General features: G+C 50.8%; 3 non-coding genes across 3 annotated transcripts; all 3 read left to right on the top strand.

Moving 5' to 3' along the window:
* The first annotated feature begins 8042 nt into the window (after positions 1-8042).
* trnai-aau (transfer RNA isoleucine (anticodon AAU)) lies at positions 8043-8116 on the top strand. The gene has a single exon. It is a non-coding gene; the product is annotated as a tRNA-Ile (tRNA).
* Positions 8117-8966: 850 nt separating this feature from the next.
* Positions 8967-9077, top strand: trnai-aau (transfer RNA isoleucine (anticodon AAU)). The gene is made up of 2 exons: positions 8967-9004; positions 9042-9077. It is a non-coding gene; the product is annotated as a tRNA-Ile (tRNA).
* A 9145-nt stretch (positions 9078-18222) lies between these two features.
* On the top strand, positions 18223-18296 carry trnai-aau (transfer RNA isoleucine (anticodon AAU)). The gene has a single exon. It is a non-coding gene; the product is annotated as a tRNA-Ile (tRNA).
* The last annotated feature ends 275 nt before the right edge of the window (positions 18297-18571 follow it).

Here is an 18571-nt window from a genome sequence, read left to right as displayed (position 1 = left end):
CACAATCAATTTATTGTCCCATGTACCAATTAAGGTACAGTAAAATTTGAGTTACCATACATAGAAACATAGAAACATAGAAAATAGATACAGGAGGAGGCCATTCGGCCCTTCGAGCCAGCACCGCCATTCATTGTGATCATGGCTGACCGTCCACAATCAGTAACCCGTGCCTGCCTTCTCCCCATATCCCTTGATTCCACTAGCCCCTAGAGCTCTATCTAACTCTCTCTTAAACCCATCCAGTGATTTGTCCTCCACTGCCCTCTGCGGCAGAGAATCCCACACATTCACAACTCTCTGGGTGAAAAAGTTCCTTCTCACCTCAGTTTGTAAATGCCCTCTCCTTTATTCTAAGACTGTGTGCGTGGCCCCTGGTTCTGGACTCCCCCAACATTGGGAACGTTTTTCCTGCCTCTAACTTGTCCAGTCCTTTTATAATTTTGTATGTTTCTATAAGATCCATATAAAATTATAAAAGGACTGGACAAGCTAGATGCAGGAAAAATAGACAATAGACAATTGACAATAGGTGCAGGAGTTGGCCATTCGGCCCTTCGAGCCTGTACGCACCGCCATTCAATGTGATCATGGCTGATCATTCTCAATCAGTACCCCGTTCCTGCCTTCTCCCCATACCCCCTGACTCCGCTATCCTTAAGAGCTCTATCTAGCTCTCTCTTGAGTGCATTCAGAGAATTGGCCTCCACTGCCTTCCGAGGCAGAGAATCCCACAGATTCACAACTCTCTGACTGAAAAAGGTTTTTCCTCATCTCCGTTCTAAATGGCCGACCCCTTATTCTTAAACTGTGTGTGGCCCCTGGTTCTGGACTCCCCCAACATTGGGAACATGTTTCCTGCCTCTAACGTGTCCAACCCCTTAATAATCGTATAAGTTTCGATAAGATCCCCTCTCATCCTTCTAAATTCCAGTGTATGTAATTCCTTCCTGCACATTAACAATGAGACCCCTGTTCGTTCAGCAACATTCTACTTAATCTCTTCCCCAGATGGTAAACACACAGTCATTCGTGCTTGGATCAAAATTAGGCCATTCGGCCCATCGAGGCTGATCTATCCCTCTCGTGACTTTTTCTCTACAACTCAATAAGATCACCCCTCGTCCTCTTGCGCTAAAGAGATTCATAAGGTCATAAGTGATAGGAGCAGACTTAGGCCATTCGGCCCATCGAGTCTACTCCGCCATTCAATCTCGGCCCAACCCCATTCTCCTGCCTTCTCCCCACAACCCCTGACACCCGCACTGATCAACAATCTATCTAGTATAAGAAAATAACTGCAGATGCTGGTACAAATCGAAGGTATTTATTCACAAAGTGCTGGAGTAACTCAGCAGGTCAGGCAGCATCTCAGGAGAGAAGGAATGGGTGACGTTTCGGGTCTGAAGACGGGTCTCGACCCGAAACGTCACCCATTCCTTCTCTCCCGAGATGCTGCCTGACCTGCTGAGTTACTCCAGCACTTTGTGAATAAGAATCTATCTATCTCTGCCATAAATATACCCACTGACTTGTGGCCTCCACAGCCGTCTGTGGCAAAGAATCCCACAGATTCACCGCCCTCTGACTAAAGAAATTCCTCCTCATCTCCTTCCTAAAGGAACGTCCTTTAATCCTGAGGCTGTGCCCTCTGGTCCTAGACTCTCCCACTAGTGGAAACATCCTCTCCACATCCACTCTATCCAGGCCGCTCACTGTTCGGCACGTTTCAATGTCGTCCCCACCCCACCATTAAGTGCATTAAGCATAGATAATAACCCCAGCAGCAGTCATCACGAAAGTAAATCCACTTTCAGAAAATTCTGGTAAACAACAAACGTAATGAGCTTCCAAGGTATTCATTCACAAAATGCTGGAGTAACTCAGCGGGTCAGGCAGCATCTCGGGAGAGAAGGAATGGGCGACGTTTCGGGTCGAGGCCCTTCTTTAGACTCTATCTTTGCTATTGAGGGCGTGCAGCGTAGGTTTACCAGGTTAATTCCCGGAATGGCGGGACTGTCATATGTTGAAAGACTGGAGCGACTAGGCTTGTATACACTGGAATTTAGAAGGATGAGAGGAGATCTTATCAAAACGTATAAGATTATTAAGGGGTTGGACACGTTAGAGGTAGGAAACATGTTCCCAATGTTGGGGGAGTCCAGAACCAGGGGCCACACAGTTTAAGAATAAGGGGTAGGCCATGTAGGTTAATTGGCTGGGTAAATGTAAAAATTGTCCCTAGTGGGTGTAGGATAGTGTTAATGTATGGGGATCGCTGGGCGGCACGGACTTGGAGGGCCGAAAAGGCCTGTTTCCAGCTGTATATATATGATATGATGATATGATTTAGAACGGAGATGAGGAAAAACCTTTTCAGTCATAGAGTTGTGAATCTGTGGAATTCTCTGCCTCAGAAGGCAGTGGAGGCCAATTCTCTGAATGCATTCAAGAGAGAGCTAGATAGAGCTCTTAAGGATAGCGGAGTCAGGGGATATGGGGAGAAGGCAGGAACGGGGTACTGATTGAGAATGATCAGCCATGATCACATTGAATGGCGGTGCGTACAGGCTCGAAGGGCCGAATGGCCTCCTCCTGCACCTATTGTCTATCTATCTCTGCCTTTAAAATATCCACTGACTTGTGGCCTCCACAGCCGTCTGTGGCAAAGAATCCCCCACAGATTCACCGCCCTCTGACTAATGAAATTTCCCCCTCATCTCCTTCCTAAAGGAACGTCCTTTAATTCTGAGGCTGTGCCCTCTGGTCCCAGACTCTCCCACTAGTGGAAACATCCTCTCCGCACGTCCACTCTATCCAGGCCGCTCACGTTTCGGAATGTTTCCACCCTCCAACTTCCGGGACTCCATCGAGTACCTGCCCGGTTCCCACAAAGCCAGTGACGAGCACTCACCTTTCGAAGCTCCCTTTTACACGCCTCCGAACCGCACTATCTTCACCGGGGAGACAGAGTGGCCGATCCCAGGTCTCGCCAACTCTCCACCAACTTGTGGACTTGGGTTTCGGGGGGTGGGGAGGGGCGGGGGTAGTGGGGGGGGGTGTGGTTTTTTTCGTTGGAGGATATCAGATCCCTTTTTCGGTCTCTGAGGAAGAGGAAGGCAGAAGGAAGCAGAGCACCCCATTAGTTGGACGTTGGCCAAACTCGGCAACCCCCAGCACTAGGGCAAGTGTTCAGAGAAGATTCGAGATTCTGTCGTATGAGGAGAGATTGGAAAGGCTGGGCTTGTATTCACTGGAGTTTAGAAGGATGAGAGGGGGATCTTATAGAGACGTATAAAATTATAAAAGGACTGACATTCTTGCCATAGAGGGAGTACAGAGAAGGTTCACCAGATTGATCCCTGGGACGGCAGGACTTTCATATGAAGAAAGACTGGATAGACTCGGCTTGTACTCGCTGGAATTTAGAAGATTGAGGGGGGATCTTATAGAAACTTACAAAATTCTTGAGGGGTTGGACAGGGTAGATGCAGGAAGATTGTTCCCGATGTTGGGGAAGTCCAGGACAAGGGGTCACAGTTTAAGGATAAGGGGGACCGAGATGAGAACGTTTTTTTTCACACAGAGAGTGGTGAATCTGTGGAATTCTCTGCCACAGAAGGTAGTTGAGGCCAGTTCATTGGCTATATTTAAGAGGGAGTTAGATGTGGCCCTTGTGGCTAAAGGGATCAGGGGGTATGGAGAGAAGGCAGGTACGGGATACTGAGTTGGATGATCAGCCATGATCATATTGAATGGCGGTGCGTACAGGCTCGAAGGGCCGAATGGCCTACTCCTGCACCTATTTTCTATGTTTCTATGTTTCTATGACTGGACAAGCCAGATGCAGGAAAAATGTTCTCAATGTCGGGCGAGTCCAGAACAGTCTGTCCGTCCTTTCTTATTATCTCAATGGTGTCAGGTTAGGTAAGGGGGAAGTGCAGCGAGACCTGGGTGTCCTTGTACACCAGTCACTGAAAGTTGGCGTGCAGGTACAGCAGGCAGTGAAGAAAGCTAATGGCATGTTGGCCTTCATAACAAGAGGATTTGAGTATAGGAGTAAAGAGGCCCTTCTGCAGTTGTACAGGGGCCCTGGTGAGACCACATCTGGAGTATTGTGTACAATTTTGGTCTCCTAATTTGAGGAAGGACATCCTTGTAATTGAGGCAGTGCAGCGTAGGTTCACGAGATTCGATCCTGACTACGGGTGCTGCACTGTAAGGAGTTTGTACGTTCTCCCCGTGACCTGCGTGGGTTTTCTCCGAGATCTTCGGTTTCCTCCCACACTCCAAAGACGTACAGGTATGTAGGTTAATTGGCTGGGTAAATGTAAAAATTGTCCCTAGTGGGTGTAGGATAGTGTTAATGTACGGGGATCACTGGGCGGCACGGACATGGAGGGCCGAAAAGGCCTGTTTCCGGCTGTATATATATGATATGATATGATATGATATGATATGATATTGATCCCTGGGATGGCGGGACTGTCGTATGCGGAAAGATTGGAAAGACTGGGCTTGTATTCACTGGAGTTTAGAAGGATGAGAGGGGATCTTATAGAGACGTATAAAATTATAAAAGGACTGGACAAGCTAGATGCAGGAAAAATGTTCCCGATGTTGGGGGAGTCCAGAACCAGGGGCCACACACACAGTCTAAGAATAAAGGGGAGGCCATTTAAAACTGAGGTGAGAAGCAACTTTTTCACCCAGAGTTGTGAATTTGTGGGATTCTCTGTCACAGAGGGCAGTGGAGGGCGATTCACTGGATGGATTTAAGAGAGAGTTAGATAGAGCTCTAGGGGCTAGTGGAATCAAGGGGTATGGGGAGAAGGCAGGCACGGGTTACTGAATGTGGACGATCAGCCGTGATCACAATGAATGGCAGTGCGGACAGGCTCGAAGGGCCGAATGGCCTCCTCCTGCACCTATTTTCTATGTTTCTAAGATTCAAGATTCAATTTTGTCGTGACATGTGCCAATTAAGGTACAGTGAAGTTTGAGTTACCGTAGACAATAGACAATAGACAATGGGTGCAGGAGGAGGCCATTCGGCCCCTGATCATTCTCAATCAGTACCCCGTTCCTGCCTTCTCCCCATTCTGAGTGGAAAGCAACAAGACACACAGCCACATGAATTAAAATTGAACATGAACATCTACCACAGCGGATTCCACATTCCTTACTGTGATGGAAGATAATAAATCCCAATCATGGGGTATGGGGAGAAGGCAGTGTCCGGGCCTACAGAGTCCGAGCCTACACTGTCCGGGCCTACAGCGCCCCCCGGGCCTACAGTGTCCGGGCCTACAGTATCCGGGTCTACAGTGTCCGGGCCTACAGTGTCCGAGCCTACACTGTCCGGGCCTACAGCGCCCCCCCGGGCCTACAGTGTCCGGGTCTACAGTGTCCAGGCCTACAGTGTCCGGGCCTACAGCGCACTACGGGCCTGCAGCGTCCGGGCCTACAGTGTCGGGGCCTACAGTGTCCGGGTCTACAGTGTCCAGGCCTACAGTGTCCGGGCCTACAGCGCACTACGGGCCTGCAGCGTCCGGGCCTACAGTGTCCGGGTCTACAGTGTCCGGGCCTACAGTGTCCGGGCCTACAGTGTCCGGGCCTACAGTGTCCGGGCCTACAGTGTCCGGGCCTACAGTGTCCGGGCCTACAGTGTCCGGGTCTACAGTGTCCGGGCCTACAGTGTCCGGGCCTGCAGTGTCTGGGCCTACAGTGTCCGGGTCTACAGTGTCCGGGCCTACAGTGTCCGGGTCTACAGTGTCCGGGCCTGCAGTGTCTGGGCCTACAGTGTCCGGGTCTACAGTGTCCGGGCCTACAGTGTCCGGGTCTACAGTGTCCAGGCCTACAGTGTCCGGGCCTACAGCGCACTACGGGCCTGCAGTGTCTGGGCCTACAGTGTCCGGGTCTACAGTGTCTGGGCCTACAGTGTCCGGGTCTACAGTGCCCGGGCCTACAGTGTCTGGGCCTACAGTGTCCGGGCCTACAGTGCCCGGGCCTACAGTGGTCCCCAGGCCTGATACGGGACAAGGGCGGTCCCGTACGGGACAAACCAATTTAGCCCAAAATACTAGATGTCCTGGCTAATACAGGACAGTTGGCAACCCTATGTGTGTGGGTCAGTGTTAGTGTACGGTGATCGCTGGGCGGTGCGGACTCGGTGGGCCCAAGGGCCTGTTTCCACGCTGTATCTCTAAACTAGACTAAAATAACATTGGCTTATGTCTACAACCCTCCGCGATTTCTTGCGGTTTTGAGCTGAGCTGTTTCAAAACTAAGTTATGATGCAACTCGATTGGGCTTTACCAACAGTGCAGACATCTGCAGACAGGATGTGTGGGCAGGAACTGCAGATGCTGGTTTAAACCAAAAATAGACACAAAGTGCTGGAGTAACTCAGCGGGTCAGGCAGCGTCTCTGGAGAGAAGGAATGGGTGACGTTTCGGGTCGAGACCCTTCTTCAGACTGAGAGCCAGGGAGATGTAGACGGTGATTGTAGAGAGATATAGAACAAGTGAATGAAGAAGGGTCTCGACCCGAAACGTCACCCATTCCTTCTCTCCCGAGATGCTGCCTGACCTGCTGAGTTACTCCAGCATTTTGTGAATAAATGAATGAAAGATATGGGTTAAAGTAACGATGATAAAGGAAACAGGGCCTTGTGAGCTGTGGGCCAGGTCATAGACAATGAGTCACCAGGACGACAGTGAAACTAGTAGAACGACTAGGGTGGGGGAGGGACGGAGAGAGAGGGGATGCAAGTAGGGTTGCCAACTGTCCCGTATTAGCTGGGACATCCCGCTTATCGGGGTAAATTGGTTTATTCCATACAGGACAGGCCTTGTCCCGTATTAGGCCCGGGGGGGCACTGTAGGCCCGGACACTGTAGGCCCGGACACTGTAGGCCCGGACACTGTAGGCCCGGACACTGTAGGCCCGGACACTGTAGGCCCGGACACTGTAGGCCCGGACACTGTAGGCCCGGACACTGTAGGCCCGGACACTGTAGGCCCGGACACTGTAGGCCCGGACACTGTAGGCCCGGACACTGTAGGCCCGGACACTGTAGGCCCGGACAATGTAGGTCCGGACACTGTAGGCCCCGGGGGCCGCTGTAGGCCCGGACACTGTAAGTCTGGACACTGTAGGTCTGGACACTGTAGGCCCGGAAACTGTAGACCCGGACACTGTAGGCCCGGACACTGTTGGCCCGGACAGTGTAGGCCCGGACACTGTAGGCCCGGACACTGTAGGCCCGGACATTGTAGGTCCGGACATTGTAGGTCTGGACACTGTAGGCCCCGGGGGCCGCTGTAGGCCCAGACAGTGTAGCCCCGGAGGCCCTGGCGCCGCCTAACGGAGGTTGCGTAGCAACCCGCCTCCCGGCCCGGGCGGCCGCCATTGGTGGGGCGGGAGCACATGGCCGCTGGCTGGGTGAGGTCACGTGGGGCGCGGGGCGGTGACGTCACCTTTTGTCCCTTATTTGGGAGTGAGGAAGTTGGCAACCGCTAAATGCAAGGGTTACTTGAAGTTGGAGAACTTAGAGGGCCGCCTTTCCCCTTGGCCCACCTCAGGCTCGCAGTTGCCCGGTCACGACTAGGCCCAGGCCCAGGCTCCGGCTGCTTCCCCCGGCACCAGGCCTGGCTCTCCCGCCCTCAAGAGACAGGCGACCGAGCCCTGCTCAACGGCCCCCAACTGCGCAGGCGCGGACGCGTTTGTTCTGTGCAGATGTGGCGGCCATCTTACATAAGTACCAGATCAACGGAGCCCCAACTACACAAGCACGTTTTTTTAAACTTTAAAATGTGAATAACTTTAAACATATAACACCGATTTCAATGAAACCTCTTCCATGGGACTACCGGACGACGGCGAGTAAGGTGGGCCTAAAATTGTCGTGCTATCGTGCACCGTTTTGGCTGTAGGTCAGGAACAAACAAACAAACAAACAAGAGTTTTACTATATAGACGTCCCAGAATGGACAAAGAAACTCTCACTTGCATCAGCACAACAGCAGTGGAGCCACAGGGGCCGGTTAGCTCAGCTGGTTAGAGCGTGGTGCTAATAACGCCAAGGTCACGGGTTCGATCCCCGTACGGGCCACTGGCTTTTGGGCGGCACGGTGGCGCAGCGGTAGAGTTGCCGCCTTACAGCGCAAGAGACCGAGACTCGAGCCCGACTACGGGCGCTGTCTGTACGGAGTTTGTGGTCTTCGATCTCGAGATCTTAGTTTTTTTCCTCCCACACTCCAAAGACGTGCAGGACACACACACACACAAGCATACACACACACGCATGCACGCACGCACGCACACACACACACACACACACGGGAACACACACACACACACGCACGCACACACACACACGCACACACGGGAACACACACAGGCACACACACAGGCACACACACGGGGACACACACGGACACACACACACATACACACACACGGGAACACACACAGACACACACACACAGGCACACACACGGGGACACACACGGACACACACACACATACACACACACGCACACGCACACGGACACACACACGCACACACACACACATACACACATACACACACACGCACACGCACACGGACACGCACATACGCACACACACACACAAACGCGGACGCGTTTGTTCTGTGCACATACGGATGTGGCGGCCATCTAACATAAGTACCAGATCAACGGAGCCCCAACTACGCTTGCACGGTATTTTAAACTTTAAAATGTGAATAACTTTAAAAATATAACACCGATTTCAATGAAACCTCTTCCGTGGGACTATGGGACGACGGTGAGTAAGTTGGGCCTAAAATTGTCGTGCTCTCGTGTACCGTTTTGGCTGTAGTTCAGGAACAAACAAACGAACAAACAAGAGCTTTAGTATATAGACGTCCCAGAATGGACAATGAAATTGCATCAGCACAACAGCAGTGGAGTCACAGGGGCCGGTTAGCTCAGCTGGTTAGAGCATGGTGCTAATTATTAGCACCACGTTATTAGCGTAGCGTGGTGCTAATAACGCCAAGGTCACGGGTTCGATCCCCGTACGGGCCACTGCTTTTACGCATTCAAGAGTGAGCTAGATAGAGCTGTTAAGGATAGCGGAGTCAGGGGGTACGGGGAGAAGGCAGGAACGGGGTACTGATTGAGAATGATCAGCCATGATCACATTGAATGGCGGTGCGTACAGGCTCGAAGGGCCGAATGTCCTACTCCTGCACCTGTTGTCTATTGTCTTTTCAAGATTTCAGGATTTCAATATTTCACAATCAATTTATTGTCCCATGTACCAATTAAGGTACAGTAAAATTTGAGTTACCATACATAGAAACATAGAAACATAGAAAATAGATGCAGGAGGCCATTCGGCCCTTCGAGCCAGCACCGCCATTCATTGTGATCATGGCTGATCGTCCACAATCCGTTGATCTGGTACTTATGTAAGATGGCCGCCGCATCCGCACGTGAGCAGAACAAACGCGTCCGCGCCTGCGCAGTTGGGGGCTCGGTCGCCTGTCTGTTGGGGGTGGGAGATCCAGGCCCGGTGCCGGGAGAAGCAGCCGGAGCCTGGGCCTGGGCCTGGTCGTGACCAGGCAACCGCGAGCCTGAGGTGGGCCAAGGGGAAAGGCGACAACAGTGGCGTTGGTGGAGGTGGAGGCCGAGGCCCGGGCCTGGGCCTGGCGCTGGGCCTGCCCTCGGCTCTCCCGTCCCCCCCGCCTCTCCCCGCACCGGGTCGGGACCGGACTCTCCCCCCCACACCCGCTCCACCAATGGCGGCTGCCCGGGCCAGGAGGCGGGTTGCTATGGCAACCGCGGGTTGCCCCCGGGAGGGAGGGGGGAGGGAAAGGGGGGAGGGGAATGGGGGAGGGGAATGGGGAGGAGAGGGTGCTACACCAATGCAGGAGTGGTTTAGGCCCAACGGGTCCACTTGGTCTAGTATGAGAATAAAACATTCTTATAGTCATAGAGTGATACAGCGTGGAAACAGGCCATTCAACCCAACTTGCCCACACCGGCTAACATGCCCCATCTACACTAGTCCCACCCGCCCACACCGGCTAACATGCCCCAGCTACATTAGTCCCACCCGCCCACACCGGCCAACATGTCCCATCTACATTAGTCCCACCCGCCCACACCGGCCAACATGTCCCATCTACACTAGTCCCACCCGCCCACACCGGCCAACATGCCCCATCTACATTAGTCCCACCTGCCCACACCGGCCAACATGCCCCAGCTACATTAGTCCCACCTGCCCACACCGGCCAACATGCCCCATCTACACTAGTCCCACCTGCCCACACCGGCCAACATGCCCCATCTACACTAGTCCCACCTGCCCACACCGGCCAACATGCCCCATCTACACTAGTCCCACCCGCCCACACCGGCCAACATGCCCCATCTACACTAGTCCCATCTGCCCACACCGGCCAACATGCCCCATCTACACTAGTCCCACCCGCCCACACTGGCCAACATGCCCCATCTACACTAGTCCCATCTGCCCACACCGGCCAACATGCCCCATCTACACTAGTCCCACCTGCTTGCGCTTGGTCCATATCCCCTCAAACTTGTCCCTGTCTAACTGTTTCTTAAACGTTGGGATAGTCCCAACCTCAACTACCTCCTCCGACAGCTCGTTCCACACACCCACCACCCTCTGTGTGGAAAAGTTACCCCTTCAGATTCCTATTAAATCTTTTCTCCCCCTTCACCTTGAACCCATGTCCTCTGGTCCTCGATTCCCCTACTCTGGGCAAGAGACTCTACCCGATCTATTCCTCTCATGATTTTATGCATTCTTGACTCTTGACTAAGGAGAGGTTGTCCAAACTTGGATTGTTTTGTCTGGAACGCCAGACCTCATAGAAGTTCACGAAAATGTGTGAAGCCAGAGGAAAGGATCGGGACGAGAGAGTCAAAGACTAGAGGGCATAGTTTTAGGGCAAAGTTTAAAGGAGATGTGTGGGGCAGGTTTTTTTCACACAGAGGGTGGTGGGGGCCTGGAACGCACTGCCAGGGGGTGGGAGATACGATAGTGGCGTTTAAGGAACTTTTGGACAGTTCTGTTTTATGTTCTGTGTTCTAGGACTCTCACCAACTTCTGCAGACGTGACTATTGAATATTGATGAATATTGAGTTCTCCAACTTCAAGTAACCCTTGCATCTAGGGGTTGCCAACTTTCCCACTCCCAAATAAGGGACAAAAGGTGACATCACCGCCCCGCGCCCCACGTGACCTCACCCAGCCAGCGGCCACGTGCTCCCGCCCCACCAATGGCGGCCGCACGGGCCGGGAGGCGGGTTGCTATGCAACCTCCGTTAGGCGGCGCTCAGGCCTCCGGGCCTACACTGTCCGGGCCTACAGTGGCCCCCGGGCCTACAGTGTCCAGACCTACAGTGTCCGGGCCTACAGTCTCTGGGCCTACAGTGCCCGGGCCTACAGTGTCCGGGCCTACAGTGTCCGGGCCTACAGTGTCCGGGCCTACAGTGTCCGGGCCTACAGCGGGTTAAAATACTGGTTAAAATCGAAGATAGACACAAAATGCTGGAGTAACTCAGCGGGTCAGGCAGCATCTCTGGAGAGAAGGAATGGGTGACGTTTCGGGTCGAGACCCTTCTTCAGACTGATGTCAGGGGGTTGCGGGACAAAGATAGGATGTAGTCGGAGACAGGAAGATAGAGGGAGAACTGGGAAGGGGGGGGGGGGGAAAGAGAGGGACAGAGGAACTATCTAAAGTTGGAGAAGTCAATGTTCATACCGCTGGGCTGCAAGCTGCCCAGGCGAAATATGAGGTGCTGTTCCTCCAATTTGCGGTGGGCCTCACTATGGCACTGGAGTAGGCCCATGACAGAAAGGTCAGACTGGGAGTGGGAGGGGGAGTTGAAGTGCTCAGCCACCGGGAGATCAGGTTGGTTAAGGCGGACTGTCCACGTGCATGTAACTTAATGGCCAATGTACACTGAAACAATGATTAATTTGAATGAAAGAAATTAAGAGTTGTCTGAATTTGTGCACATTTACTGATTGAGTTCTGGATTTCAGTCCATATCAAATCTGGTTGAACATTAAGTTGAACCTCTGATCAAAATGGCTTGCAGGTGCAACAACATCTCATTTACACACCAATGGAGGCAGTAAACAGACAACAGACAATAGACAATAGGTGCAGGAGTAGGCCATTCGGCCCTTCGAGCCAGCACCGCCATTCAATGGCTGATCATTCACAATCAGTACCCCGTTCCTGCCTTCTCCCCATACCCCCTGACTCCGCTATCTTTAAGAGCTCTATCTAGCTCTCTCTTGAAAGCATCCAGAGAATTGGCTTCCACTGCCTTCTGAGGCAGAGAAGTCCACAGATTTACAACTCTCTGACTAAAAAAGTCTTTCCTCCTTTTGTTTTCGACGTGCTTTATTTAATTTATAGCATCGATGTGGAAATGGCATAATCTCGTTGTACTTGTACAATGACAATAAAGATATATTGATTGATTGATTGATATTGAGACAGGCCCTTCAGCCCAACTTGCCCATGCCGACGAACATGCCCAATCTACACTAGTCCCACCTGCCTGAGTGTGGCCCATATCCCTCTACATAGAAACATAGAAAATAGGTGCAGGAGGAGGCCATTCGGCCCTTCGAGCCTGTACGCACCGCCATTCATTGTGATCATGGCTGATCGTCCACAATCAATAACCCATGCCTGCCTTCTCCCCATATCCCTTGATTCCACTAGCCCCTGGAGCTCTATCTAACTCTCTCTTAAATCCATCCAGTGATTTGGCCTCCACTGCCCTCTGTGGCAGAGAATCCCACAAATTCACAACTCTCTGGGTGAAAAAGTTCCTTCTCACCTCAGTTTTAAATGGCCTCCCCTTTATTCTAAGACTGTGTGTGGCCCCTGGTTCTTGACTCCCCCAACATTGGGAACATGTTTCCTGCCTCTAATGTGTCCAATCCCTTAATAATCTTATTGTTTCAATAAGATCCCCTCTCATCCTTCTAAATTCCAGTGTATACAAGCCCAGTCGCTCCAGTCTTTCAACATATGACAGTTCCGCCATTCCGGGAATTAACCTGGTAAACCTACGCTGCACGCCCTCAATAGCAAGAATATCCTTCCTCAAATTACATAATAATGCGCAGACAGTGAAAATATCATCAATCCGCGGAACTGAAGTGGACTAGTATAGTAAGAGGTGAAAAACCCACAAATACTTTACATATTATCTATTGATAGTTATAGAAATCATACGTTTCATTTCATTCACCCCCACCCCCATCCCCATCCCCAAAACAAAATCAATAAAAAATGGTTGTTATCAATCATCTCGATCTCGCTCACTCACAGAAGCGAGCCAGCAAGCAATCAAGGGAAAGCCAATGAAACCATCAAAACCATCGTGGTTTTGTACAAGTGAACCGGAAATACACCTAGTTAAGGATATACAACTAGAGGAAGGAGTTGAGTATAGGAGCAAAGAGGTCCTTCTGCAGTTGTACAGGGCCCTAGTGAGACCGCACCTGGAGTACCGTGTACAGTTTTGGTTTCCAAATTTGAGGAAGGATATTCTTGCTATTGAGGGCGTACAGCATAGGTTTACTAGGTTAATTCCCGGAATGGCGGGACTGTCGTATGTTGAAAGACTGGAGCGACTAGGCTTGTATACGCTGGAATTTAGAAGGATGAGAGGGGATCTTATCGAAAAGTATAAGATTATTAAGGGGTTGGACACGTTAGAGGCAGGAAACATGTTCCCAATGCTGGGGGAGTCCAGAACAAGGGGCCACACAGTTTAAGAATAAGGGGTAGGCCATTTAGAACTGAGATGAGGAAGAATTTTTTCAGTCAGAGAGTTGTGAATCTGTGGAATTCTCTGCCTCAGAAGGCAGTGGAGGCCAATTCTCTGAATGCATTCAAGAGAGAGCTAGATAGAGCTCTTAAGGATAGCAGAGTCAGGGGGTATGGGGAGAAGGCAGGAACGGGGTACTGATTGAGAATGATCAGCCATGATCACATTGAATGGCGGTGCTGGCTCGAAGGGCCGAATGGCCTCCTCCTGCACCTATTGTCTATTGTCTATTGTCTATCACATTGAATGGCGGTGCTGGCTCGAAGGGCCAAATGGCCTCCTCCTGCACCTATTGTCTAGTTAACAGTTTTGAAAGCAGTATTTTCTTACCTCGAAGAAGCAAAACTGGAAAGTACGGATGAAACGTAGGTCTGTTCACACACATTAGCTCAGCTGACAAGAATGTTTATCCTGAATGACCCACGAGCTGGGCATGAAGACCTCAGTCTGAAGAAGGGTCTCGACCCGAAACGTCACCCATTCCTTCTCTCCTGAGATGCTGCCTGACCTGCTGAGTTACTCCAGCATTTTGTGAAATAAATACCTTCGATTTGTACCAGCATCTGCAGTTATTTTCTTACATGACCTGGGCGTGCTCAGTTGTAAGACCGAACTCGCTTATAAAGGGGTCGGCCATTTTGGACTGAGATGAGGAAAAACCTTTTTCACCCAGAGAGTAGCGAATCTGTGGGATTCTCTGCCACAGAGGGCAGTGGAGGCCGATTCACTGGATGTTTTCAAGAGAGAGTTAGATTTCGCTCTTCGGGCTAACGGAATCGAGGGGTGTGGGGAGAAGGGAGGAACGGGGTACTGATTGTGGACGATCAGCCGCGATCACATTGAATGGCGGTGCTGGCTCCAAGGGTCGGATGGTCTAATCCTGCACCACTTTTCTGTTTCTATGTCCCCTCTCCCAGCGGGGACATGGGTTCGAAACTCGTGAGGGAGACCGTTGCGGTATTTAGAGAAGTTTGGGGCATCTGTGCGTATTAAACCGGCTAGTCGGTATTATTAAACTCATGTCATTCAGGATTCAGTTCCATAATTCTAAGCTTGTTGCTATCGATGATGAAGGATTCTGTACTTTCTGAGGAAGTTGGCGTGTTTAGTTTAATTTAGTTTAGTTTGGAGACACAGTGCGGAAACAAGCCCTTTCGGCCCACCGGGTCCGCGCCGACCAGCGATCCCCGCACATTAACACACTATAAGGGCGGCAGCGGTAGAGTTATAGACAATAGACAATAGGTGCAGGAGGAGGCCATTCAGCCCTTCGAGCCAGCACCGCCATTCAATGCGATCATGGCTGATCACTCTCAATCAGTACCCCGTTCCTGCCTTCTCCCCATACCCCCTCACTCCGCTATCCTTAAGAGCTCTATCCAGCTCTCTCTTGAAAGCATCCAACGAACTGGCCTCCACTGCCTTCTGAGGCAGAGAATTCCACACCTTCACCCCTCTCTGACTGAAAAAGTTCTTCCTCATCTCCGTTCTAAATGGCCGACCCCTTATTCTTAAACTGTGTGGCCCCTTGTTCTGGACTCCCCCAACATTGGGAACATGTTTCCTGCCTCTAATGTGTCCAATCCCCTAATTATCTTATATGTTTCAATAAGATCCCCCCTCATCCTTCTAAATTCCAGTGTATACAAGCCTAATTGCTCCAGCCTTTCAACATACGACAGTCCCGCCATTCCGGGAATTAACCTAGTGAACCTACGCTGCACGCCTATCAGTTGCTGCTTTACAGCGAATGCAGCGCCGGAGACTCAGGTTCGATCCTGACTACGGGCGCCGTCTGTACGGAGTTTGTACGTTCTCCCCGTGACCTGCGTGGGTTTTCTCCGAGATCTTCGGTTTCCTCCCACACTCCAAAGACGTACAGGTATGTAGGTTAATTGACTGGGTAAATGTAAAAATTGTCCCTAGTGGGTGTAGGATAGTGTTAATGTGCGGGGATCGCTGGGCGGCGCGGACTCGGTGGGCCGAAGGGCCTGTTTCCGCGCTGTAGCTCTAAATCTAAAAATCCTACACCAATTTTTACAGTTACCAAGCCAATTAACCTTTGGAGTGTGGGAAGAAACCGAAGATCTCGGAGAAAACCCACGCAGGTCACGGGGAGAACGTACAAACTCCGTACAGACGGCACCCGTAGTCGGTGGGAACCACATTGAAACCGAACAAATAGTGAGCGGCCTGGATAGAGTGGATGTGGAGAGGACGTTTCCACTAGTGGGAGAGTCTAGGACCAGAGGGCACAGCCTCAGAATTAAAGGACGTTCCTTTAGGAAGGAGATGAGGAGGAATTTCTTTCTTCAAGAGGGTGGTGAATCTGTGGGATTCTTTGCCACAGACGGCTGTGGAGGCCACAAGTCAGTGGGTATATTTAAGGCAGAGACATATAGATTGTTGATCAGTGCGGGTGTCAGGGGTTGTGGGGAGAAGGCAGGAGAATGGGGTTGGGAGGGAGAGATAGATCAGCCGTGATTGAATGGCGGAGTGGACTCGATGGGCCGAATGGCCTAATTATACTCCTATCACTTATGACCTTATGAATCTCTTTAGCGCAAGAGGGCAAGGGGTGATCTTATTGAGTTTTACAAAATCACGAGAGGAATAGATCGGGTAGACGCACAGAGTCTCTTGCCCAGAGTTGGGGAATCGAGGACCAGAGGACATAGGTTCAAGGTGATGGGGGAAGAGATTTAATAGGAATCTGAGGGGTGACTTTCCACACAGAGGGTGGTGGGTGTATGGAACGAGCTGCCGGAGGAGGTAGTTGAGGCTGGGACCATCGCAACGTTTAAGAAACAGTTGGACAGGTACATGGATAGGACAGGTTTGGAGGGATATGGGCCAATCGCAGGCATGTGGGACTAGTGTAGATGGGACATGTTGGCCTGTGTGTGTGTGTGTGTGTGTGTCTATTGTAGAGGTGGATCGGACAGTACCCCTGGCTTATGGAAGGGCCGTTCAGAAGCCTGATCACAGAGGGGAAGAACCTGTTCCTGAGTCTGGTGGTCTGCATTTTCTTCTGACAGCCAGATTTTAGACGAGGATTCTATTCCTTGGAGCACAGGAGGATGAGGGGTGATCTTATAGAGGTGTGCACGATCTGGAGAGGAATAGATCGGGTAGACGCACAGAGTCTCTTGCCCAGAGTAGTGGAATCGAGGACCAGAGGACACAGGTTTTAGATGAAGGGACGAAAAGATTTAATAGGAACCTGAGGTGTAACTTTTTTTACTCAAAGGGTGGTGGGTGTGTGGAACGAGCTGCCAGAGGAGGTAGTTGAGGCTGGGACTATCCCAATGTTTAAGAAACAGTTAGACCGGGTACATGTTGGAAGAAGGGTCTCGACCCCATTCCTTCTCTCCAGAGATGCTACCTGTCCAGCTGAAGGTATTTATTCACAAAATGCTGGAGTAACTCAGCAGGTCAGGCAGCATCTCGGGAGAGAAGGAGTGGGTGACGTTTCGGGTCGAGACCCTTCTTCAGACTGTCCAGCTGAGTTACTCCAGCACATTGAGTCAGCTTTTGCATCTACTTACTTTTTTTAAATTTTCTTTAACACACATAGTACAGAACACATACAACATGGAGGAGATACATATTCAGTTACACCTGTTTTAGACAATAGACAATAGGTGCAGGAGGAGGCCATTCGGCCCTTCGAGCCAGCACCGCCATTCAATGTGATCATGGCTGATCATTCTCAATCAGTACCCCGTTCCTGCCTTCTCCCCATACCCCCTGACTCCGCTATCCTTAAGAGCTCTATCTAGCTCTCTCTTGAATGCATCCAGAGAATTGGCCTCCGCTGCCTTCTGAGGCAGAGAATTCCACAGATTCGCAACTCTCTGACTGAAAAAGTTTCTCCTCGTCTCCGTTCGAAATGGCCGACCCCTTATTCTTAAACTGTGTGTGGCCCCTGGTTCTGGACTCCCCCCAACATTGGGAACATGTTTCCTGCCTCTAACGTGTCCAACCCCTTAATAATCTTATACGTTTCGATAAGATCCCCTCTCATCCTTCTAAATTCCAGGGTATACAAGCCCAGTCGCTCCAGTCTTTCAAGGTACGACAGTCCCGCCATTCCGGGAATTAACCTACGCTGCACGCCCTCAATAGCAAGAATATTCTAAATACAAGCCCAGTCTCTCCGGTCTTTCAATATATTTTGGAAATGTAAAGATTGCACACTTGCTTTCTGCACTTGTGGGAGATCTGTGCAGTTTGCTGCCTTAGATTTCATTTGCAATCCTTAAATCTAGATTAACAAACGTTGAAACTAGTGGCACCATCAGAATGTAACAATTAATGTTGCTACAGCGTGGCCGGTTAGCTCAGTTGGTTAGAGCGTGGTGCTAATAACGCCAAGGTCGCGGGTTCGATCCCCGTACTGGCCAGCTCTTTTTTGCCTTGCTCACAGACATTGGCACCTTCAGCAAGCTTTTAGTGGAAGATTACAAAACCCAGATGATGCATCACTTTATTTCCAACCAGCATTTAATAGTTTACTACGATTTGAAGTAATAACATTAACAGTTTTTTTTTTTAAATCTTAAAACTAATTCGATTTTTTCCAGATTGCAAACTGCAATGCTAAATTGCAGTGACTGATGCAGTTTTCCAGTGGCTAAGGTTTTATTTACAGTTTGGCACATTTTATAGACAACAGGTG

This window comes from Rhinoraja longicauda, chromosome 44 (genome assembly GCF_053455715.1).
Source record: "Rhinoraja longicauda isolate Sanriku21f chromosome 44, sRhiLon1.1, whole genome shotgun sequence".
Lineage (NCBI taxonomy): Eukaryota > Metazoa > Chordata > Chondrichthyes > Rajiformes > Arhynchobatidae > Rhinoraja > Rhinoraja longicauda.
This window is presented reverse-complemented; position numbering and strand designations above follow the sequence as displayed.